We start from the raw sequence: 26,447 nt of genomic DNA on the forward strand, positions 1-26,447 counted from the left end.
GGAAACTGCAGTGTGGCATTGATGTTTCTGCGGAGCTGCTGAATTTGCGGGTTGTAAAAGCGAAGGTTTCTAAACGTCTCTGAGTCAAACAGCTGAAAAGCGTAAGTCACTCGAATCTTTTCACAATTATTTGGTTATAAATTTGTTTTAGTCAGCCGAGGCATTGCCTTCATCGTTATATTGTTTGCGCCTAGCTTTAAAGCATTTCGGAGGGGCTGGAGGGAGGTCTGAAATAAGAGAATAAAAAAGAAAGCAAAGACTAGATTCTAGATCCTTTGTATTTTCTGTCCTTAGGGCAGAAACACGACGCAGTGTTAATAAACACAAATATTTTGACCGCTGCTGCATGATGGCAGAGACAACAGGTTCGCAAATACTGCCCCTGTGCAGCAGAGACATCAGATGTCGTAGCAAGTCAGAATTACTTATTACTGTCAAAACACTCATACCGCACATTTTCTATTGTTAGATTCTTTTTAAATCATCTTGTCAAGCTGTTTCAACTATCAATAAAAATACTTGACAATTAGTGCAATAGCAATGCTTGTGATGCCCATTATTAAGATAAGACGATTTGTTTCACCAGTTGCTTCAAGATTATTCCACACGGATTTACTAGAGTCAGTCTTGAAGAACTCATTTCACTTCTGCCAGATTTAAACCTCGATTCAATTGTCGACGTACTAATTGCTTTTCCTCGAATTCTAACTAGTTGACGCACTACCACGAGTAAAAAATAGGTGCAACTAAAATATGCGCTCATTTATTGTACAACTATTGATTTACCGTCCACCTGGCGTGTCGAAGCTTGTTTGGAGAAGCCTCTTGCGAAAGTGTTTCACTAGGTGAGGGAAGTCTGAAACGAAGTAGAGCAACCTCTTGTTGTCCAATAGACGCAGTCTCTTCGCAACTATTTCCTTTGAAGTCGCCTTCACGCCCACCAGTCGCCACATTTGTCGATCCCACGACGCAACATTACACGTGATATAGTCGGCGAACAGTCCTGATTTGTCGGCTGAGACGGTAGCTTCAAGAATAATCTTAGCTAGCAGCTCTCCTTTAGTGTTCGCGTGAGTGGGAAACATGCCTAAAACTTGAGCCCAGGTCCCCACTAGAGGCACAAACATGACTACAAGGCCGTATTCGGACACAAGGCGCTCGTCTTTTTTTACCGTGTAGGGGCCCAAGTCTACAAAGCCAGCAAATTTCCCAGCTGCGTCGACGGGAAAGTGCTCGGAAAGTTTCATTCCGTCAATTACCAATCCGCCGTGGCCCCTGAAAGGCTTCATTACAGATGTTTTTTTCTTCGAGGTTTGCAGCGTTTTCGCATTGAATCCAAAGCTGCCCCTCAGAAAAAAAAAAAAAAAAAGAATACGGCACTCGTTTACAACTTTGAAAAAGCTGAGGACACAACTGTCTTAGATTATTTGGATTATTCTCTCGATTCTTTTCGCCAGGACGTTAACGTTGAAAGCCTCTGGAATCACTTTAAGGAAGCAGTAAACTACTGTCTAACAGCGTATGTTCCTCAGAGAATAAAAGATTGATAAGACAAATCCTTGGGTCACGCGTTATATCATCCACTTAAACCGCAGATTAAAACGTAAGAGACTGTGTAAGCACCGGAACTTATTAGCAATTAGTTCTTTAAGCCGTGATGTGAAAAAGAAACTCAAAGACTCCAAAACTAACTTCTTTGCAAATACGATGAATAGGATTTTAAAAACGTCGCCTCATAAGTTTTGGCAACATCTGTCCCCTGAGCAGAAAGTTATAAAAGAAGTTTATGTGGACCGTGCTATAATAAAATCTCAAATGAGTTCCTGAGGCGGTACTGCGAGCCGGTTTCACGTTTTTTGACCATTATCTTTCAACAGTCGCTAAATACATGTTGCTTACCAAAGAAGTGGTTAATTGCCAAAGTTGTACCCATTCACAAATCGGGCAAACATCTTGAAGTTAAAAACTACCGGCCAATATCTTTGACATCACAACCTGCAAAATGCTCGAACATGGCATTTCTAAACATCTCGTTGATTTTCTAGAAGACAGAAACCTTTTTTATGATAAACAACACGGTTTTCGCAGGAGCTATCGACTATCACCCAGTTGTTTGAATTAACTCATCAGTTTGGAAAAGTGCTAAATGTTCCTTGTCAAGATGTTGTATCTATCGACTTATCTAAAGCATTTGACAGAGTCACGCATACAAAGTTACTTGAAAAGTTATTGCTTCTTGGTGTTGATAAGAACTTGGTTCTCTGGATTAAATCATACTTATCTGATAGGACACAGTACGTTGAAATTGACGGTCATGCGTCATCTGTTTTACCGGTCACGTCTGGCGTACCCCAAGGATCTGTTTTGGGGCCAGTTTTGTTTTCAGTTTATGTTAACGATATCGCTCAAGATATCGACCCAGCTGTAGAAGTGCGTTTGTTTGCTGATGATTATTTGGTTTACATTCCCGTAGTAACTGTAGGTGATCAAGAATTATTGAATGACTCCTTGACAACTATATTTCACTGGTGTGAAAAATGAAATATGCGAATTAATTTTGATAAAACTACTCTCTTAAGCATAACCAAAACGAAGTCTCCGTCGATATTTTTGTATGAAATAGATCGTGTAGTCTTGCAACGTTCTAACACTAATAAGTGTCTTGGTATTACTATCTCGGGTGATCTCAGCTGGAATACGCACGTTACAAATGTATGTAATTCAGCATATAGGAAACTTTGTTTTATGAGGCGATCTCTAAGAGGGACGAACTCCGATATCCGGACCAACGTTTATAAAACTCCAGTGCGCCCGACATTGGAATATGCATCGATAATATGGGACCCCTACGCACAAACTCAAATAGATAAAGTGGAGCGCATTGAAAGGCTAGCAGCAAGGTTTATCTTTTCTAAATACGATAGACACGAGTCTGTTTCGGCAATTTTGAGGGAAGCCCAATTATCCTCCTTAGCGCCAAGACGCTAAGAAGGATAATTTTATTATTGACACGCAAACTTATATCAGATCTCCTGGAAGACGGTCTCGACGACTAAACAATGAATTGTCAGTCGACCCATTTATGCCCAATATTTACATTTTTAAATATTCTTTTCTTGTCAAAACAATAGAAGAATGGAACAGATTACCCCCAAGTGTTATTTCGGACGTCACATCTGTTGAAGAATTTGAAGAAAAGTTGGTGAACTGGTTCGCTGACGAGTAGTTGCACCTGTGAGAATGATTGTTCTATGCATACTTTCTTGTGTCACCTGTATTTTGTTTGATGTATTACTGTATCCACTCCTGCTATAACCCGCAAAGGTTGGCAGTATTTGAAATAAATAAATAAATAAATAATTAGACACCTACTTTCGGATTGTGCTTTGTCCTGGAAGTACTAAGATGTTCTGTCTTCGGATATAGTCATAAAGTTCGGGGGTTCGCATTTCCAGCAGAATGCACCCAAGCCTTCACTCATTGTCATAAGCCATGCGTTGTGTGCTTTTCGATTTGCGGCTTCAAAATATTGCCTTACAGTCAGTTGCTGCTTTGGCGAAAAGGATTCCAGCCTCTGCTGTAGAACATTATCTGCAGTTGCAGCTCTTGCACTCCTCATATTGGCAATTTTGTTGCTCAGTCTCTTCACCATACACTCTTTAAAAAAAAAGAGTCGCTATGACTCTCTTTGGGGGTATTGGCGCGCCGCAGAATCGACTCCAGTTTGTAGAGTCCCTCGACTCTTTTTTTAAAGAGAGTCGCCAGGACTCCCTGTGGGGGGTCTTTGCGCGCTACAGATTTGACTCCTCCACGACTCCAGTTTGTAGTCACTTGACTCTTATTTAAAAAAAGAGTCCTGCGACTCTCATCACACTGGAGTCATCGTAGTGTATGGGCGACTCCAGGTGACATTGTCAGCTGCGACTCTTTAACGACTCTTATCTAACGGAGAAAAAGAGTCACACGACTCCTTCCTGCTAATCCCCGTGACTCTCTAACAAGAGATGTGAGGACCCTCCTTTTATGAAGAGTCCCCTGACTCCTATCGCAAAAAAGTCATTGGAGTGTTTGAGCGACTCTCCGAAAGATAGCCAGTGCTGACTCTCACTTTGTCTGGAGTATAGCAGCTCGGGTCAAGTATCAGTTTGTCGAACAAAGGGAGGCATTGTGATCGTTAGGAGACTTCCTGCCGCCTGCGAGGTTCAACTTGAATTTCTCTAAAACAAAGGTAGTAACATCAACTGTGTGAAAGTATAAAAGTTGAAATGGAAACTTCGGTTCCACCTAAAAGAAGCGGTAACATCAATTGTCTGCAAGTGTAAACGTCGAAATGCAGAAGTGATATCTAACATTTTCCTGTATTGAAACATGGAAAAATGAATGATGATGGTCTTAACTATGGTGAACTGAATACTGCTCTAAAATGTATCATGAAACACAACAGAAGCTTCCAGGACAGCATTGTTTTGTTACATTGGAATTTGCACACAACAAAAAAAAGTAAAAGTTTGATTTTAATCGGCAGCTTAACTATTTATTAGTTTGATTTACTTATCATTTACAATAGGTTGTATATCTTTTTTATCACATGTCTAGACTATTGGCAAGAGCTGGTGTGAACGAGCATGTTCTGTTGCTTCATGCCTGCTTTGAGTGGACCGGTGGGTGGCAATAAATTGGAGGAATCTTCAAATTTAACAATAAAGATAGCTGTTTTCTCTCAGCTCATATCACTGCCATTTGTGCAAATGCAACTTCATGAGTCCTACCATGCAGGTACTGCAAAACAAGCCACAAGTATTTGAAACAATTACTTTATTAGAAACTAATGTGATACATATTGGCGCAAAAGCCTGCTTCGGCTTATCACAGTGGATTTATCACAATAACTAAACAAATAACATCGTAAGAAATAATACTAATACACAAAACTGGTATAACTATTAAACAAGAACGAATATAAATTACAATGACAAGTTTCGTGAAGGCTTGCTTTGCCTGCTTGGTGTTGAGGATTAAATTAGAATAAAAAAAATGACAACAAGTTTCCTAAAAGCTTTGTTTGCCTACTTGCTGCTTTTTCAAAGCTTTGTTTTTCTTTTTTCAGTTTCTTCTTCTATGGTTTGAATCCTCATATCAACAGATGCACAAAAAAAACATAACAGAAGTTTAGATACACAATGGAACACACAAACCTTTGGAATATTCACGAAATACATATGGAAAACATTAAAACAGTAACCGTTATTGGTAATTCTTTTTCCCTGTTCTAGGAATCTGCTCCGAGTGCTGTCACAACTTTCACAGCTCTTCCCGAAATCTTTGTATTTTTTTACCCATGAGGTACTCAAGCACAAAAAGTGTGCTTCGTCGATTCCCCCCCACATACTGACATTTCTATGCTCGGTACATGACTAATACCCGAGGGATTTTTGCTGAAAAGTCCAGGATGTCGATTCATAGGTCCTCGCAGACAACGCACATCCTGCCAGATGTCCATGGGTGCTTTCCAGTGAAAAGTAATGCCAGTTTCCCGAAAGTTTTTACTGGGTCCGGAGAAAAAAAAGCCAATGATAAGAAATAGGTTCTGCAAGTCAGACGAAGTTGTAGGTGAGCAAAGTAAAATTGTCGAGGACATGTTAAGTGCCCAGTGTCATAGATGGGAAGTCCATGCAGCAGAGTGAAGGCAAGTGAGGCAGACGCCCATTGCTGCCTTTCTATATTTCGCTTTCCCGAATTCTCACTTGATTGTGAAGGTCGTACGGTGGAACCGGTGCATCAGGGTGTCTACCAAATTACTGATTTCAAATTTCTTGACTTTTCTAGAATTTCCCTTGACTATTTTGATAAAAACTTCCTGACCACTTCTGGGTCAAAGGATCATAATTCGGAAACATTCAGCATAGTCGTGCCCATGCGCAACCGTCAAGCTTTGCTCCGTATCCCCGTTCCACTTTCAGTGGTCATTTTCCCTGAAGAAGCCAATTTTTTTACGATTTCCCTGAGAATTTCAGGTTGGTAGACACCCTGATGATGTATCAGGTTACAGATGGACACCATAAAAACGCAGACTATTGCATTCAAAATTATTTTAGCCATCAGGAGGAACCTAAAATATTCCCATGGAGAGAGATAGAGAGTGGAGGGGTGGGGGAGGCTGCTGCTGCTATTGTCTGCTTTTGCTTTTAAAAGAATATCAATTTAAGGCTCAAAGGGAACGTAAATAATAAATAAGTAAGTGCACTGAGAGCACTTGAAGCACAAGGCGCGTGGTCTCTACTGAGGAAAGAGGGGAGGGTACCAAGTCTAGCTGAACCTGTTCTGCAGCACCTTGCATAAGCTAGGTGCTAGGCAAGACTGGGGCTTATCTACTGAGACTGTCTAGTACAGTTAAAGAAAGCATTGCAAAATTCTTTGCTGGGCAAGCTCCTTCGTGGCTGCAATGAAAAAAAAGAGTACGCTAAGACATTGACAAGGAAGGAAGGGAAGACTTTTTCTGAATAAACTAGTTGGTAGTGAGCACTTGTTTCTTCCTTTCTTGTCCCTGTCTTAATGTGCTCCCTTTTTAGTTGCAACGAAAGGAAGCCACGATGAAATTTAGAGAGGGCTTAAAGGTTGCTTTAACATCTGTGCGCATGTGAGGGAATGCTTCATATACAAGGCCTACTACATTGTAGTAATCATCACAATTTTCCATCTGAGTAACAAAATAATGCATCTCTGCACTACAAAGTATCCTATAACATTTCGTCTGCTGTACCAATATAGGCATCTTTTGCATGTAGAAATGGTGGGACACTAAAACTAATAGTAATTTGTTTATCATTTTTGCTTAGATATATGTTTCTGAAGTTTGGCAGGAAAGAACCGCCTTCCAACATGAGCCCGAATCTGGTCTTTGGTTTGTTTTGAAGTCCTGGCCAAGTACTCCTAATAAAATATTGAAATAACCAGTTGAGAAGACAGCGGATGATATTCATCTCACTTGGTATCCAGCTTTAAAAAAAAAATATGTTTACAGATTGACATAGCGAAGACACCCTTTCAAACAGATTTATCTTAAGCAACCATACTTGCATGTGATTTATCTTTAGCATGAGTAGTTACATCGACCACGCAAACGGCACGGCTTTCCTCCGCTCTTGTCCCTTCCCCTATCTTGTTTTCTTTTGCGAAGATCGGCATCGATAAGAAGAGCGTAGGCCCTGGCGACATCAAACAGAGCTTGTTAGTGGTTGTCCGCACCAATTTAATCATAACAGTCTAACCCTCCTTTTTAAGAATGCAAACAAAAAATGCCCTCTCCCTGAAAAAAAAAAGGACAGCAATGTGGCCCTGTTTGCTCGAGCGCTTTCTGAAGACGTCGGAGATTACCGGAGTATGGAAATAATACTGAACAGAGATGGAACGCTCGAGCAGATTCATGAGCTGATTGAAACGTACGAAGAGCGAGCAAGACAAGTTCCTCGTATGTACATCCTCCATGTGGGTATGAACGAGATATTACAAGGTGGTCAATCAGATGCTATAATAGAAGGCTTGAGACTGAAGTGGACGAAGCGTAAAAACGCACTTGCCATCTGCTCAGTTCCGGAGATTCGCAGCAGAGGCAAGCAACTGCAAGCTGAGATAATGCTGCTTAACGTTAAATTAAAACAGCTGTGCAAAAACATCAAAGCACGGTTTATAGACTTTACCCTAGAATTTGAAAATACAAATGCAATCCAGACAGATGGGATTCACTATCGGCAATTAGGAGTACAAATAGTCACAAACCGGCTGGGGGCCGTGGCAAGCCGTTTTTTAGGGCTCCGGTCACGTTGGAGCAAGCAGAAAAGCCGGTCAATGAACAACAGGCACAGGAAGAACCAGACACCAGTCCATCGCGTGTCAGCTGCGAGAAGCGACTACACAGAACTGGTTCCGGGCGCACCCCGTTCTCGTTCCAACATGAGACCACACGTGATGACCAGCGACTCTGGATACAATCAAACGCCGACTACGATCGGCCTGGGGTATTCCCCGGAGTACCTGAAGGAATACCCATCCGTGGCGGGACTCGAGATGCGGCCTCCAACTACCGGTGCGACGTGGCTTGTACACCCACAAAGACAATGCTCCACACTACCCCTTCACAGGGAAATGGATCACAGGGACAGCCTTCGTTCTGGGTGCGACAAGATGCTGAACAACTTATTCCCAGAAGGCTACAACTGTCACCCAGCAAACCATCTTTTGCCACCCACGAGGGAAGCCAAACTGACCGACAATTTTCCTCCAGTGCCGGACCTCCGGCCTCACCATTGGATCACCGGGGACTTCCCTCGGCACCCTGCTGCCCTTCCATCGATGGAGGTGATGCACTTCGTGCACCAAGTGGTGCGACAACAGTTGGAGGACCTGTACCGAAAGAGGAGATAGGAAGTCGGGGTTTCGGAACGGAAGACGAAGTCGATCACGTCTACGTTCCGAATCGGACGAGGCTAACAACACGCCGTAGAAAAAAGCAAAGTGTGGCGGTAGGCTTCTTGAATGTCAATGGTGCAAGGCGGCAGCGAAAGTGGCATGAATTGTACGCGGTTCTTTGCAATAAGGGTGTTTCTCTATTTGGCGTGGCGGAAACCCACTTGCGAGACATGGAAAAACCCCCTATAGACCCAGCCAGGTGCTGGACTGGCCGTAATAGAGTTGAAGGAGAGCGGCGAGGTGGAGGCATTGGACTCCTTTGGTCCAGTAATGGACAACCATGGCTTCGAACATCGGAAGATTGCCGGAAACACCTATGGGTGCATGGAAAAATTGGCAACGTATTGGCAGCTGTGTGCATCATTTACATTTCTGTGGGAAGCAGCTATTACGAAGACAATAGAAACGTCCTTGACTGTGTTCGTCGAGATATCCACAGATTGGATCGAGGCATCTCCGTGCTTATATTGGGAGATTTTAACGGACATCTAGTTGAATTAGACATGCGGGAAGATTACAGCGGCAGTATGATGAGACAATTGGCAGAGGATCTCGAACTGGAAATATTGAACCTAAGGGAAGAGTGTGAGGGACAATATACATGGACAGTGCGAGACCATCGGACCTGCATAGATTATGCACTCGCGTCAAACAGACTTGGCAGGCGTCTTCAAAAAATGGTTGTGGATGAAGAGGGCGAGTACAGTGTCAGCAGCGACCACAACAGCATCTTCCTGCACTTTGGTACTGTTGGAAAAACTTGGAACTGCACGCCGCGCAAGGTTACAACCCTACTGGGCGAAGAAGACATAGATATTGTTGTCCAAAATTTTGAAGAGAGTACTCGACGTGCGCAAGCCCGCAGCTATGATGATTTTGCAACCGAGCTTAGGATAGTCATTGCTAAGCACTCCATCGTAAAGAAGACGGGAGGAAAACGAAACTTTGTTCCATGGTGGGATGTTGAAATTAAACAAGCAATTCAAATGCGACAGGAATCTAACCGGCGACACAGACAAGCGGTAAAGACCTTTGGGAAGAGTCCTTTTACTTTACGACTATGGGAAGAGTAGCGAAAGAACAAGGCAATCACGCAAGACATTGTGGAAGCAAAAAAACAAACACACGAATGCAAGGTCATGGCAGAGATTAGAGATGGCGGAAAAGGAGCTGTAGAAAAATTCTGGAGATATATGAGATCTCTAGATGGCAAACACAGTGCTCCTCAGCTCCTTGATTATGACAGTGGAGGCCCAGTTCAAAGTGTCGGAGAACTGCTTGAGCAACAACTCTACCTTCTGTTTGGCTCTGATGTGGAAATTCCTGCAGAAAACAGACATGACCAAGTCTGGCCCAACGAAGCGTTCCCATCGATGGCCTCTACAGATGAATATGTAACCCTTGTGGGGCGGGTGCATATAAATCGCGCACTCACGAGATTACACGCGAATACATCGCAGGGCTTGGACGGAATCTCGGCTAAGGTGTTGAAGCGCTTAAAATCAGATTCACGAGATCAAATGGCGCACCTATTTAGTCGCATAGTTCGCGGAGAGGATCCAGTTCCCAGTGATTGGAGACGTGGTCGAGTCACGTTCATTCCCAAGAAGGGAGGCAACAAACAACGATTGAGTGACTATCGCCCTCTCACTGTCACAGCTGTGGCATACAGGCTGTTTGCAAACATTCTCAATTTGCGCATATCCTATTGGGCCGAAAGTACTGGTGTTCTCACGGAACTACAAAACGGTTTTCGAAAAGATCGTCGGCTTGATGACAACGTATTCATCCTGACGCAGTGCATAGAGATCTCGCGGGTGGAAAAGCGGAATCTCATCTGTTGCTTTCTTGACGTTGCTAAGGCATATGACAGTGTCCCCCATTCTTTGATGCTAAAACAACTTCAACAGCTCAACATGCCTGAACCCTGGGTAGGCTTAATACAACGCCTATATGATGGCAATCACGTGATGGCAACGTTCAACGGGGTCGCCTCTAATGACGTTCTGGTGTGCAGAGGACTACGTCAGGGCTGCCCGCTGTCACATGTTCTTTACATGCTCTACACATCCGATATAGAGAGAGCACTAGAACGCACGGGCGTTGGCTTTTCCCTGCAACACACTCTGCATGAAGACGTCGTCGATTGGCGGCTTCCTGGACTCGCGTTTGCAGATGACATTGTCCTTCCCTACTGAAAAAAAACATTTGAAATTCAAACTGGTCGACCCGTTTGAATCAAACCTGTCGATCCGTTTGAATCAAACGTGATTATGGGATACGGGTACCCGTTTGAAACGGTACCCGTTCGAAACGGTACCCATTTGATACAGGTGCCGTTGGATACGGCTGCCCGTTCGACCTGGCACGGGACCACACGTTTGAACGTGCCATTCGGATTTGCTAGCCCTAAATGGGTATCGTCTGGGAGGTTGGTTATTTTAAACTTACTTAAGACGTCCCGAAACTCATAAACGTATTTATAACATGGAGAAAACACGTAGAACAAATGCGATCGCGGAGGTGCTTGCAAATGGACAGGAAAACAGACACAAAGGATTGTTTTCAAATTTTTTCGAAGTTTATTACCTCTTCTGACAACAAGTACAAACGTGCAAGCGATCTGTGATATGTGCGAGGTTAAGCTTTTATACAACTGAGAAGATTGCAAAGCAACCAAGAACCGAGGTAATTCTAGATTATACAGCTAGACTTTAAGGGGAAATTATTCTCCCGGCTGCCGCGTGAATAGGCGCTGCATAATTCTACGGATAACCTGAAAGAGTACGCGTAGAAGAGCGGTCAATCGTTGCCAACACGTATCTTGCAGTGTACTTACCATAATATTAGCGGCCTTGACAGATGTAATCCGTGATATTTGTCGTCACGGGCAAAGCAGGACAACCACACAAACACAAAAACGAGAAGGAAGGCTCGTTGACGTTTCAACACGATGCGGCGCACAAGCTGTCATTTGCCGAACCCAGTCAAACCGCAAGAATTCCTGACTTCTTTGAAGAATCGCTTGTCGCCGATATACGTGTAGGACTTTTCGAACATTTGGTGCACATCCCCTACGTTGTCAAGAGACATTCTTATAAGACCGCAGGGAAAGGCGGCAGATCGGAGCAGGCAGGACAAACGAAGTTGCAACGGAAAACAAGCGACTGTCAACGCGCGCGCAGCCGGATCTGGCTATGCTTATCAGCGTGGAGCGTGCCATACCCCATCTCTGGTCACGTGACAGAGCCGACCAGAGAGGAGGAAGGGGACGACGGCGAGGTCAAGGAGCAAGACACCGGGACACCCCACCTCCCTCCCTCGCACCCTCTCCTCATGCATTCTATAAAAGAGGAAAAAAAAAACAGAAAAAAAAACTTGCGGTTGGCTTTTTGTGGCAATGCAGTCAATGCTAGGGGAGAGGGTGCACGGACCGCTGTACACGCGCTTTTCTTCTCTCTTGGAGTTGACACTGCACGTCCCGTTTGCAGCCTTGGAAAGCAGGCGAAACGCGTGCATTTCAGCACGCACGCTGGAAGTGGCGTCCGCCATGAGCTCGGCTTGCGCCCGAGCCAAAGAAGCACCCAGCACGAGCTCGTAATTTGACTGCTGCAACGGCGGGCGTGCTCTCGCAATGCTCGACGTTCTTGCAGGCACGTGTTCGCGCTACCTTCGCCGCGCCTTGAAATGAAGTGAAACGGACTCTAGAAGTAGATTCTTTCATGCGGTCGCGTCTTCTGCGAGAGAGATTCGAGCTGAATAAGAAAATTGAGGCAAAAAAGATGGACAAAGTTTTAAAGTTCTGTCAAAAATATCGGCTCACCAGCGTCGCGCGTTTACGTAAAAAAAGAAAAAAAAATGTGTTCGTTTTAGTTGCAGTATAAGCGCACATCAGCGCACTTAAAATATAAATACAATTACTTGCATTACGCGGACGATCTGAAATCAGCCAGCCTTCCGGAAACATTGCCTGCCACGGCTCAAACCGCTAGGCGTGCAGGCCGCCGATCTGTACGTTCAATGTCAAACGGGCTCCCGAGAGCCGTTTGATTAAACCGGTACAGTTTGGCGGTCCGGTCACCCGCTGGTGCAACATGTTCACCGGTTTGAGCAAACGTGCGACAACTTTGCCCAAACGAGTCGCCCATTTGCCCCGACGAGTGACCCTTTTGCCAAAGAAATGACCAGTTTGTCCAAATAGGTGAACGTTATGGCTCATACGGGGGACCCCTTTGAGCCATACGGGCGACCCCTTTGGCAAACTGGTGACCGGTATGGCTAAACTGTTACCGGTATGGACCCGTTTATTTTCATACAGGCGCCAAATGGTTTTTTTCAGTAGGGTTATGGCTGATAGCGTGCCAGACATGAATGTGCTGCTCATCGCCTGTGAAACAGAAGCGGCTCGACTTCGACTACGGTTCAATGCCAAAAAGTCGGCAATTGTGCTTTTCTCCGGAGACATGGAGGGCCTTGAATCCCTTACCATTCAGAACGCTGTGCTCCCTGTTAGTGCCAAGTACAAATATATCGGGGTTACACTAACTACTTCAGCAGATTATCTGGCAGAACACCACCAAAACCTCAAGACATCGGCACTGAGAAAGCGCAATGTGCTTCGTCGAAAGAGCCTGTGGAGCTGCGACCGTTATTTAATAACCCGGGAACTGTGGAAAGCTGTCGCTGTACCAGGCCTCACTTTCGCCAATGCTGTTACATCTGTCCCCAGCGAAATTAGGGAATACCTTGAACGACGACAAAGAGAGATCGGGCGCCAGGCGCTGGGATGTCACGGGTGAGTGCCTAATCAACTTGTACAAGGTGACCTTGGCTGGTCCTCGTTTGAGGCACGGGAGGCCAGCAGCAAGCTGGAGTATTACGCCCGACTGCGACATATGGACGGAGATCGCTGGGCACGAAGGGTTTTTTTATACATTCATTTAAAGAACCTACACACGACATGGAGGAGGCGTACCAATCGACTTGGGACAAAGTACGGCGCCTTCTCGATGAGCGACGAGCCCTCTACACAGAAAGATTGGGTTGCGAAGGTGAGAGGACAAATTAACACCGCCGAGACGAATCGGTGGAGAGCCGACATGGAAGAACATTCCAGCATGCACCTATACGCGACTTTCAAGACCAACATCGCTGCCGTCCGCTGGTGTGGAAACACACTGGGCAGCCGACTCCTTGCCAAGGCCCGCGGTGGTGCCTTACGCACCCGCATCTACAGGCATCGGTACGATGTGAACGTGACCGAAACCGTGTGCAGTGCATGTGGTGAGGTAGAAGAAACTATCCAACATTTGCTCCTTGAGTGTCCGGCAATCGTACCTGCGACAGACGTCGGCACCCGCATTGAGCAGGCCCTCGGTTTTACGGAGGAGAACGAACATGTGATGTGCTCAAAGAGAAGGCTCGAGGCATGGTGGAAAGTCCACTTGTGATACTTCAGAGTGCCTACGAACCATTTCTCAGACTTTCTAGTTCCTTTTCATTATCTTTCTCTTTATCCTCTTTTCTTTAATGGCATGTCTATTTTATAGACGCTCGTTAAAAAGGGCAATTGCCGCCAGAAATACATACATACATACATACATACATACATTAGAGTATGATCATAGCACCTCGCAACTCACAAAGCCTGCCAGTTCGAAGACGGAGACATAGAGTGCCTGGCCACAGATTTGGTAGTACGGAGCATTAAAGACCCATTCCTCGGAGAATCTGGACGTCAGCACACAGCTTATGCAGTGGCGAGGACCCAAAACATACTTTTTTCGTGTTTCGCGTCCGCTGCGGCGAGACTCTTGTCAGTTGTATGCCACTCCACCTTTTCCATTTCGGCGACCGCTTCTCGTGGCAATCTGCCAGGTTTTGTCAGTATAAAGGAGGCTATGGTACGACATATACTGGTGCTCTGTAGCGGGGCGCGATCTTGCTGTGTAATCTTTGGGCAGCCCCTTTGTCCACAGAACTCTGAGAATGTTGAGGTTATCTATCCTACCTGTGACCATTATCTACAACTCACAAATTTCAGTGCTGCATTGGATTGTTTACAGCAAGGCATGCAAGTGAGTCATGTTTTTTTTTTTATCCGCGAAAACGCAAAACTTTCAAATGGCAAAATTGTTTACCTCGGCAAAAACTGCACGGTTCGGGGCACATCCACGCAGGTGGCAAGGCGTTGACACCAAGAAGTCCCGTTCTCTTTCCCTCGCTGGCTCTTCTGGTACCCTTTTCTCCGTCGACTGAAAGGAAAGTCCCTTCAGTGTCGTGCATACTTGAGCCTCCACTGAAGCAAAAATGATTCCATATGAACCTACTTGCCATTAAAGACCAAAGTTCACTTCTTCACTCTTATTTTCTACCTACCTAATACAATGGTTTGTTAACAGGAACACCACCGTTAACTAGAAAACTCATTCGTAAGGCAAGTCCTACGTAGTAAGGAATCACGTTCAAGGTCTAATTTAACAACAAGCATGGGCACTAAAGACACCCTCCTACATGGGTGGGTATTAGTGGACCCGATTTGGCTAACATTTGCGAGGCCTACTTTGACAACATAATAAATGACATTGTTTCTGGTCACATTATTTTTTTTTAGATGCCTTGGCATTAGTTCTGACCTTGGACTGGTTTTGAGCGCACCAATATAATGTTTGCAACTTCGCCATGGGAACCACGAAGTTCTTTCAAAACTAAATAGCAAGCTTTAAAATAAAATAAAAAAAGTTGTACAGATGCACGAATATAATTACCATTGTCTATGCCCGTACCTGCTGGCACCTGTTTCCAGAAAAATCAACAGATACCAAAGTAATGCACATATTATACATCGTGAAGAGGCCTGCCGACAACCTGATGAAATGCCAAGAACGCATGAACTGTTAAGCTTTCCGTTCACTGCATGGTTCTCTAAAGACCCGTTCACACTCTTGCGACCTCTTAAAACTGGGTTCCTTAAAACCTCTTACAACGAGAGGACACACTGGCGCCATCTATTGGGTAGCAGTGTAAACTTGGCGGTCCGGCATATTTACTATTTCTCTTGCGCATTATCTTTTCTTTCTTGGCTCGAAAAACTTTTGTCAACGTTATAAACAAGCCTTCCTTACAAGTATTACACAATTTTGACCTCGGAAATTCCGCGAAACCTTCGCTCCTGTAAAATGCAGTTCCAGGGTCACCGCATAGATGGCGCCAGAATGCCCCCAGTATGTACCCTCGTCCTAAGAACTTTTAAGAAGTTTTAACAGAGATGGTCTCTCTCGGTCGTACTCTATTGCAAGAGTGTGAACGGGCCTTAAGACTCAAGTTTTTGCCAACTGTGTTCATTTTCTTTAATCTTGGAAAGTGCTTCCAAGATAGCAGTGCCCATGTATCCTCCCGAAGTTGCTGGTGCATGCTTGGGACACCCTCGGAAGCTTCTGCCGTTGACTTTGGAAACCTGTGGACGCACACATACTGCGGTTGCATCCTCCAGTCAAGGCTACCCGCTTGCGCTTGCACAGCTTTCGCAGTTAGTTCATGCTGAGTCGAGACGAGGTATAGTGGTATTTGCACATTCAAGATATCAAAACGCACCGCATTTCGCTCCGAGCGGCATGATGATGATAGTCAAGAGCTATTTCGCGTATGGTCTATAAAATCTATATAATGCATGATGCTGAACCTGCAAATTTCTACATAGTTTAGAGCCGGGAAGGCGGACATGCAGCAAGGCACGCACCTGCAATTGCATTGACTTTGACAGGTGTTTCCTGGGCTTCCTTCCCACGGCGCCATACATTGTCACGCCTGGAAGGTTGGCCTGTCACACTCCTATTGACCAGGTTTTCGCCCTTGTAGAGGCACCGAGACAACAGGATTAGCACAGCGAGTCAAGTTTGGCCTTGCCTATGGCCCAGTCAAATTTTTCTTCTAGTAGGGAAACCCCGCCTCGGAGGTAACGCTGCAAGACTAAAGATAATCATAAATAAACAGCTGCTCAAGCAAGTTTTAGTACAGGCATAGTGCCTGGACGTATTCCCCACTGGTGCAATTGCCATCTTGTTCCTCCCATGTATTAAGAGTTGTCCCAAGGAAGCAACAATGATGTTACAAAACCGAAAGTGTCATGCTGTCGAGAGTCTGCAGTTGGTCTTCAAACCTCTAGTGAATAAGACAAGCAGGCACAAGTGCCGCTGTCATCATGGCGTCCCAACTTGTTACTGTTAAGTGACCTTGGACAGTCGAGGCACCGTAAAGAATGGTGCGGCAAACACACCGGATGGCTAACCCCACCTAAAACCCCTTGACAAGTTTGTGCTAGTTTCGTAAGTGGCATCAAAGCGCCTGAGCAGTAGGCCCGTGCAGGACTTGAAAGCAAATGGCAGTGTAGCCCTGAAATGAGAGGCACTTGGAGGTGAGTGGCAGCGCGGTACTCGCTCGTGGCACGTGTCTCTCGCTTTCAGACAATTAAGGCTGGACCGCATGTGAGCGATTTAGTGAGCAACGAGACGAGCATCGGCAACAGCGACGGAGATTTATCACTGTCGCTGGTAACGCTGCTCGGTTCTTGAATTTCTAGAAAACGTCGCTCATCACATTGGTCGCTTGCTCCTGTCGCTTTCATGCAGTGTGCCTCGTCGTGCGGCTGAGCGATAGCAAAAAGGGCCGCCATCGCTTGTCCCGTCGCTTCCTTCATGGTTGTCAGCGCTTGCAAAAATGTGAAGTGAGAAATTTATGTAGGGCTTTGTCTATGCCGGCTCTCAGACTGCTGTCAGAACTTTGGGTTTCAGTGAAATACGACCACATGGTTTTCCACTTTGCTCATGTACTGAGGAGGGAAGCTGACGAGGAAGTACACTCTAAAAAAAAAAGGGAGTAGTACTTCCTCCCTTAAAGGTGGAACTCGCGTGTATCATATATTGCTCTACAAATGGAGAAAATTTTCCTCCTACAAAACGGGAGGAAATTTCCTCCCCTAGGAAGGGAGGAAAGTTGCCACCTATTTTTGCTCGTGGAGAAAACGTTCCTCCCCTAAGAACGGAGGAAAATCGCCACCTTTTTGCGCCCAATGGATGAAACTTTCTCCCCTCGTGTAATTCATATAACTTCCACCAGATGGCGCTCAAAACAGAAAAAAAAAAGTTGGTGAAGTGCCAATTTGTTTTCCAATGTCCCCCGCCCTTGAACGCTCCATGGCAAATACAACACCGATCATACAGAATACACGAAACACAAGGAGAACACCCCACAAACGCAACAACGCACCGACACGTACGCTAACTTCGCACTCTCTGTATATATGGCAGTCTTATTTTTGAATCCGACTTGGCCGGTGACTGCCATCATTTGTCGCATAAACACGGAGAGACGGAGCGAATGTTACTCGTACTTCATACATTATTTCACTTGTCTCTTGGAATAGCCCCTATCTCTTAATTCAACACCCTGATCAAAGCAAATGTAGATCATTAGGTTAATTAACTAAAATTTAATGAATATATTTTTAATAAGTTCGAAGAATCATGTTGGCAATGCAGTGTTGAAATGCAGTACACTGGTGCTAAAATTTGCCACCAAGCTATAGCTTGATTAGAGTGTGCAGTGCCACTGTAATCTATTTTAAGTTTCGGCGGGGGAATGATTAATTTTAATTGTTGCACAAGAATTTCAAGGAATTTTTCAAACAAAAAATATTCCTGGTTTTAACAAGACTCGTTGCAAGAGCAGGGGACATATCTTGGGTCACGCTTCGTCACCCGTAAAAGTGAAATTTAATATTGTTTTAATTTTCTAACCTGGAGCGTTCTACCTATAAATAGTAAGTGCCGGGAGCGATAAGGACCCACGAACCATGACTTTGGTATCGCAACCGCTTGAAAAGATCATGCTGCCCAAGTCAAAAAGTTAAAAAGCCCGTGTTGAGAGTTTTAGATCGTTCAGTCACTTCCGCAACTCTATAAGCAATCCATTAGGGAGTTTTCGTAGACCGCGCTGCCCCCTCCGCTAAGCGTTCCGCAACGAAGAAGCCGCTACTGCGCCTGCGCGCCGGTAGCCTTGACTGTGGAGTTCCCGCTATCGTAGCGGGTTGCGAAGGGCCTTGCGGGACGGCGAAAACGATCTACGAAAACTCCCTATTATGGGTATGGCCTCCGCTATATGTACCGTAGCGGAGCCGTGTTTTCATGTTTTAGAGAACTTTGCAACCCGTTGCAGAATATAGCGTTACGAGAGCTAACGCAATGCAACTATTTTGGACACTAAAGCTAAAATAAAAGGTTGTACAGCAATTGTTAGTAATATTGTATTCATGTCGCTATCTAAATAGAACGTTAATAGTAAGCTTATGTTCCTCCTTGCTTCTTTTAAAAGTACGTCCAGTACATTTGCGACGAGCAGACTTGAGATTCACGTTGTTGACGCCGGGTGAACTTGGTCGTGTGCTACAGCCGGCCAGCGCTCGTTTCGCGACACGAGAGAAACCGCGAGATAAGGGATTAAGTGGGCCGCATAAAAGAAAACAAAAGTGCGACGGAATTATTTGTTCACTTTACCTTCTTTTTTTTTTTTTTGCGAGTGCGTTATTTGATATGTAGCACACAGTAGCAGGAGATGCCGCACAAACTAAAAAAGCGGCGGTGAACCGTCCGCTTGGTTGGATCATCCGTTCCTTCAAGGCCGCAGATCCGGCTTCCCTCCCCCCCCTTCGCCCCGCAACCAGAATGGAATGTCTGTACTACCCTTTCTTCCAAGTGGACTCTTCCCGAATGAATTGTTGACCTTGTCTCCCGGATTTGTTGCTTCGTTCCTTCGCCGAATCGTCATTTCAGCGTCCTTTCTTGTGCGGAGATCAGGTTTAAAAAAAAAAAAAAATATATCGCGTGTTCCCGCAAGCCGGTCGTGGTCCCGGTGTTGACGGACTACGACGTGTGTCGGACGGCAGTCGCTCGCCGCATCGCAGTTCTCGTTCCTATCGACTGGATATGCTGTTCTGTTTTACACAGAACTGAAATAAACGCTGCACGGATTACCTTTCGCTGTATGGTACGTACGCTTTATTTCAAGTGTATATGTTTTTCGCGGAGGTGACGGGGCTAGGAACGTATAGACGTGTCGACTCGAATAGAGCAGCGATCTTAGCAACAACGTGATTAAAGAAAAAAATGTTCCACGCTTATGACGATTATTTCTTGTGCGCCCTAGTTGTTACTGAAGTTAAAGCCAATAGGCAGGCGAGCTGGTTAAGGATAGATAGTTTCGAGTCTGTTCGTCCTTTTTTGTTCCCTCGCTCCAGGGTCACTATGTCCACTTGTAATGTAGCAAGTAACGCGACGAAAGCAGTCGTACTTGCCATGCCAGTGATAAGTCGCCACCTGTACTTATCGCAGCTGCAAGGTTTCATTCACAATGAATAAGCGCGATCTCGAAGCGGGCACATACGGCGTGATTCTTGCGAGACGCACGGCGTGATTCTTGCGAGACGCACGCCGCGCTACGCGCTTCGCTTTTTGTTTTGTTAAACAAGTATACCTCCGCTAGCCCCCGCAGCTCCGCTTTTTCTCTCCTAGCACCGCGCATGGGCAGTAGTGGGATTGATCTAGGTGACGGTAACCAATCCCTCAAGTTGCCGTCACCGCCATTGAACATGTTCGCGGCGGCAGCGGCGGTTCGAACCGCCGCTGCCGCCGCGATCGTGGGGGAGGAATTTTCGTCCCTTTTTCAAGCGCCACCAGGTTGCGCTGCATCTAAGTCGGTGAAATGGAGGAACGGGTGTGATTTCCTCCCTTCCGTATGCGACAGGGAGGAAAATCACTTTTTCCTCCATTTCTCCTCCCTTTTTTTTTAGAGTGTAGTTGAAAAATCAGTTCATGATCTCTTCAAGAAAGTTGTTCGAAACACCTCGTTGTCTGTTTTTTTGGCTGTCTACAGTGCCGTCCGACGGCACTCCACCCGCGCCTACAAGTGCCTTCCGAAAGAAAGTCGAACAGCACATGTATTCCTGGGGAGCTCGTTAACCAACCCCCCGCATACATTCATGCCGCCTCGCGGCAACAGTATGCGGCTGCTAATTACAAAACTATTAACCAACTTTGCCCCGTCGCACATGACGCCTAGCAGCGTCCAGCCCCTACCAAGCCCTGCTGTCCCCCATATACCTCCAGAAAGGGATGCCCTTACCATTTTGTTAAAGGGGCCCTGCAATCATATTTAAGCGCCTGCCATCTTTACGGTTTCCACGTCTCTTGGGGTCCAAGCAAGCCAGCGGGCACGGAGAGAGTAACTAAATATCTGTGAGTTATATTTTAACCGGAAGACGCGGAAACCACCTCCACCTACGAGTGGGACCCGCATAGCCGAAAGCGCGCAATATGTGACGTCTTTGGTCCTGGGCTTACCACTGGTCAGAGCCGCTAAAAGCTTTTTTTTTAGTCGCAATACCAAATATAAGTGTCGCGAACCGTTTCCATTATGTATGAAAGTAGTTTTTGTTCGGTAATTTAGATCAGAAAAGAAACAAATGCAGTTTATAAAGTACGGAAACAAGAAAAGACTCGTCGACAAACCCGCCACCAAGCGGCGGAAAAAACGGCGCATATTAGAAAAGGCTTGTGGGATGAGGCTCCGACGAACAGCGAGCGTAGAAAGGTCCCGGACGTACGCGGCGGCGCTGCGGTCGTATACCGGATCGAGGATTCGACCGGTTCCGAGCGTTCCGAAGGCTTTCGGCGCGGGCTTGGCTGGCGATTTGGCCATTTGGCGGTATGGCAGCGCGAAGTGGCTCCCGTTCTGAACTGATCTTTACACCGTGTTTGCTGTAGTTTGTGGCCAATGAAGTGTTATGCCAAATTAGTCCTTAATCGCGCAGCAAATGCAATGCAAGCCGCCCTGGCCACCCGCCTCATACAGCCTATCCAGAACGTGCTTTAGTGGCGCCCTCTCGAGCCGTCGACACGGAGTGCGGCAGCCGTGAGCGCCTCGATGACCTCACTACTCCTCTAGTTCACGGCCACTCAAGCCAGGACCTACGACGTCATGAAGGAGGTTATTTTTTGTTTGTTTTTGTAATTCTAAATCGCCTATACCTTTTAAAATAAAGCAAAATTTGAGAAAAGATTAAGTTACTACGTTCAGTGCGCTCAAGTTCGGTGCAAATTAAAAACCAGTCAAAAGGTTGTTGCAGGGCCCCCTTTAAGCAAAGTTTCGTTGACAACATCCTTCTTTTTTTCCCCAGTGTTAATGGTAAAAAAGAAATGACGTAAATATCGCCAAATGCCTCAACGAAACAAAATTTTCGAGAAAAAGATTTTAAAAAGTAAGCCCACACTGTGGATCGAATCCGGGTACGCTGCCTATGAGGCGAGCTATGCTACAATTTCCAATAAGCTACGCTACAACTTCGAAAAACTCGTTTTGACAATTCGCTTTACATAAGACATTCGGACGGCACTTGACACTACATTATATATATATATATATATATATATATATTTTTTTTTTTGTAATTACTTAACGCGCGTTTTTTCCCACAACCTTCACAATACACTACAGCCAGAGGGCTAGCAAATAGGTGCAACATATACAGCATTTTGTATAAAAAGTTCGTGCCCTAGTAAAAAAAGAACTCTTTGCAAGCAACATCATCAATGCAGAGGATTGAACCTGAATTCGAACACCCGCAGTGAAAGCAAACGGGGTGCAAATACGAGCGCCAGCACGTAATGGGTACTTTAGCAGTCATGGGTTCCGCAAAACACACCACCTAGTTAAGTGGTACCAAGGCGCCACCCGATTTGTAGAACTCGTCTTGTCCACCGCTCCACGAGATAGGCAACCTGCAATGCAGTTTAGCGCTACACGTTGCGCCATCTAGCGGCTGCAAAATAATGAAACTGGGTAGGCCATGATGCGGGGCTGCGGGCGGGCGCATCCAGAAACCACGTGTGAACGTTGCATTTCGGACCGGCGTGAGCTTTTTTGGAACCATTTCTTTGTAAAAGTGAGTCCCAACTTCACGCCTCCAATAAGCTCACCAAGTTCCTGCGACATCTCGCCTACCTCCTAGAGTTCCCCCCAAAAATAAACGTTGCTACTGCTGCATGAAATACGGCCACGGTCGCGAAGGTGACTCAAGCGTCGAACTCCACCGCTTCCCCAGCTTCCATTCGAGATCTTGGGAGTGGATTACTGCAGTGCGACGCAACAAGTAAGTGAATTTTACAGAAGCTGTCGGGGGCGGGGGGGGGGGAGGGGGGGGGGGAGTGAACGAAAATATGTGTGTAGGCTTGGAAAGTGGTCGGACGAACTCGTTTTGCAGACTACTCGACAAAATAACATATTTATACAAGTTGTATTACGAGTCGCTTTGACAGCCACATTAGGGAAATACGATAGGAACAATCGGGCCGATTGTTGCTTCTCAATGACGTCGAGAATCGGGCGATCAGGTCTTCAAGCGACAGGCCCGTCGGCCCGTTCCGGCACTCCTAATGCCGTTCGGCATGCGTGGTTGCAACCAAAACCTTCTAAACCAGCGAGTTTTCAAAAAATGAATTTTCGTAGTAAAAATTTTGTTTGTTTCAGCAACCAAATTTAATGCTGAGTCTGGTAACAAAAGTGACGGCGTGCACAAAGCAGAATGCTAAAGTTTTTCTTCAGAAAAATCTCGTGCGAAGCGTAAATATCCTTCTTCCACGTACACTTCGTTGCCTGGCGCCATTTTACACAAGGCTTTGCAATGTGCGTACGATTTTGTAGCATGCAGAGTTTGGTTCTAATTACCCACATTTCATTCTAGTGTGTGTGGGCGTTGGGAGCAGAGGACGGCCGAGAGAGGCGCGAGCGGGGGCCAGCCGGCGAGGAAAGAGGAAGAGCCTGCTGCTCGAGGCTGGGCCGGGCAGGAACGATAGAGCCGTTCTGGCTGGTGTGGCCCATGGCGATACCCGGGAGCATTCCACCAGCGAAGTTCGGATCAAGACCGGCGGAAGCGGCGAACCCTGACCATACTGGCCTCCATGACGATCTCGGAGTGGTTCCGCAGCGAGACTCTGGCTGAGATAGACCGGAACAGCTAGCCTACGCAGCACTGGCGTGGGAAGGGCGATCCGCAGGCCTGGACACGGGCTCCGACTGTGAGCTCTGAACGACGGGCGACAACTAAGGTCGGCGGGTCCGAACTGCCGGCTCTCGAAGCCGGGTGTTCGGACCCCCCCCCCCTTTTTATTCTCTTCCAACAGGAGAGGGCAGCCAGACGGCGAGAAACGCGGAGCCGGAACTAGCTTGCCCTCCACCGATTGGCCGGGACACAGGAGCGTCCTACTACGTCACCGCGCGTTTTTGTGCGCGTTGAGAAGAAGTTGAAATTATCCAACTTTCTTGTGCGCGCCCGGAAGGAGCGAAGAAGTGGCGCGACGTCACGAAAATATGTCACATCCGCAGCCGCACGACCTACAGGCGCAAAAAGAAGCGTTGGTTTGGATCGCGCTTTAGAGAGCTCTTCGGTGTGAGCGCTCTTACCTTCACTGTGTGCAAACTCTTCGAATGGTTATTCAACAGGCGGCGCTGCGAGACGCGAGCCTTCGGCGTTGCTTCAACTTGCAGTGTGGTGGTGTGGTTCTCGAAATGGGCACTTATACTCATTTTCATACATAGCGTGCAAAGCTGTCAAAGGTACTGAAGTGGTGCGCATGAAAATACAGAAAAAAAAAATGTGTTCCTGGGCGCGTTTCGTGGACGAGTGGTAGGGCTGCTTTGGCGATACCGATGTCTCGGCGGCAGTGCTTCGAACCCACTATAGACGCGCAGTTTTTTTCTTTTTTTTTTCTTTTTTAGACATTTTTTGTGCAAGATTGTGCGCATTGCCGAACTGAATATTTCAATTCCTCCTTTCTTCTTTCTTTTTATTTATAAGTCGCCGAGAGGCCGCATTTCTACCATCTGCTCTGCCGCTTTGCAAGTGTTATTTGCCTAAAGCACCGAGTTATATTTATTTTTTTTCGTGCAGCGTGGAATGAGGAATTTCACTGATAGCAGCCTTGCCCCAAAATTTAGAATAGGACGTTAATCGACAATAGTTGCGGCCTGAACAGTTTAATTTGAAATAGCTGTCAAAGGTAGGAATCCCCCTCTCGGGGTACTTGCGATGCACCTTCAGGCGAATGGCGTTGTGTGTGAATTCGGCATGCTTGACAGTCCCCGTGCTCGAAACTTCTACATGGCGAGGTCTTCGCTTCGGGGACACCAGCTTGCCAGATAGACACTGCGCCTTGTACTTCGCGACAGTACGGGTGCACACTCCGGTGTCGTTACTGACCGTCTCCAAAACTTCACGACTGACTTCTCCGGGAAACGCGTTCTTGTACTCGCGTACACGTTGGCGATCACCTGCTTGCACTCTTTCAAGGTCTGCGCACAACGAATCTTCAAAAATATCTGAGCAGGAGAGGTACTTGAGCTAGTTGCGTAAGACGCCATCTTCTCAAAACCAGCCAGTGCCACACAACCCGAAAACCCGCAGCTGCTGCCGTACGGACGAAAACGAAAACAATTTAAAGTAGTTTTCATTATCTTTTGATTTTTATTGAAAAAAAGTTGTGCTCCGTCGAAATCATAACACCACTAACAGTTGCTAGCTCCAAGGAGGCACATTTTTCGACTTTTTTAAAAGTGTTTTCGCAGGGGACGCACTATTTTATGGGGTGAACGTAGACACGGTCGGCGATGCAAACCGGTGCGCTAGCTTTGACTGTGTTGCATGCTACGTATGAAACGGAGTGTAGTCTTGAATAAGCTGCTGCACCTTCACTCCCTCCCAGAGACGCACCCCCACGACAGTTCTAGAAATATGTAAAATGCCGACGCAGGATTCGGTTTCGAATAATATGCACGACGCGAAACTTGTTGAATCTCGTATAAAACGAATTCTCAAAACGAGTACTCGCAGGTGTAGCTATGTGGAAAGATGCCCGCTTCTTACGGAGCGAACCCAGGTTCGATGCAAAAAAAAAAAAAAAAAACATTTTTTTTAACGATTATTCTTGAGAAAAGTGAATGTCGACGAAACTTTGTGCATTATTTTTTTCCTTACCTTTTTGATTTTATTTTTGCACAATTATTATTGAAAAAAAATGTCGACAGAGCTTTGAACTAAATGGTGTCAGACTCCCTTTCTAGAGGTGCATACGGAAACGGCGGGGCTTGGGTTGCCGGCTGGACGCCGCGAAGCAGCCTTCATACTTTTTTTTCGGTAGGGCAAATGCTGCTGACCTGTGACTCCCGTTGAGAAGGGGAAGAGTCAAAACACAAAACAGTCACACGAAAAATTGACTCTCTAAGAGAGTCGTGAAGTGTCAAAGAGAGTCATGGAAGCAGTGACTCCCTTTGGACTCCTTCTTTTTTTAAGAGTGTAAACTCCAGCCGTCTAACTTTTTGTTTGAAAGCACGGAGTCTGCGGGCTCTGCTGGAGACTGTCTTGGAGGTTCTTTTTTTCAGGCGAGATTTTCTTGTCTGCAAAGCTTTGCGGAGGTACTTGCAATTTATACAAGATGCTCCTGTAAGAATAAGAACAAATTAATCAATCAAAGTTAAATTTAGTTTAATATAATAACGGTTAAACGCAAAACTATACATATCGCAACCTGTGTGTCAAAATCATGGCCACCGAATGTGAGGTATTGCACTATTCTCTTTGCTTCATGAAACATTCAGAACATTTAGTTAAAAATCTAGACATATTGTGTGAGTTTTGAAAATTGGCTTTGATGTTAGTGCTGTTATCTACTACATTAGTTTTGTTCTTCTGAAGTATTAGTGGCCTTCAAGTTGTATTTAAGGGAATGATTGTGATTGTTCAGTTTATTCTCACCTTCTTTTGGTGACGTCCCCGAGCAGTTCACACTGAACAAGGCTCTTGATCTTGAATGCATCTGCCTGAAGTCCTTTTGTCAGCTCAGCTGACGACACTGACGAATGCCCCGCCGCTCTACAAC

General features: G+C 45.9%; 1 pseudogene; it reads right to left on the reverse strand.

Annotated features, from left to right (window-relative positions):
* Positions 1 to 782: 782 nt before the first annotated feature.
* Positions 783 to 26,384, reverse strand: LOC120846699 (annotated as a pseudogene).
* Positions 26,385 to 26,447: the final 63 nt, after the last annotated feature.

The sequence above is a fragment of the Ixodes scapularis genome, unplaced genomic scaffold (assembly GCF_016920785.2).
Source record: "Ixodes scapularis isolate PalLabHiFi unplaced genomic scaffold, ASM1692078v2 ptg000044l_1__unscaffolded, whole genome shotgun sequence".
In the NCBI taxonomy this organism is placed as follows: Eukaryota; Metazoa; Arthropoda; class Arachnida; order Ixodida; family Ixodidae; genus Ixodes; species Ixodes scapularis.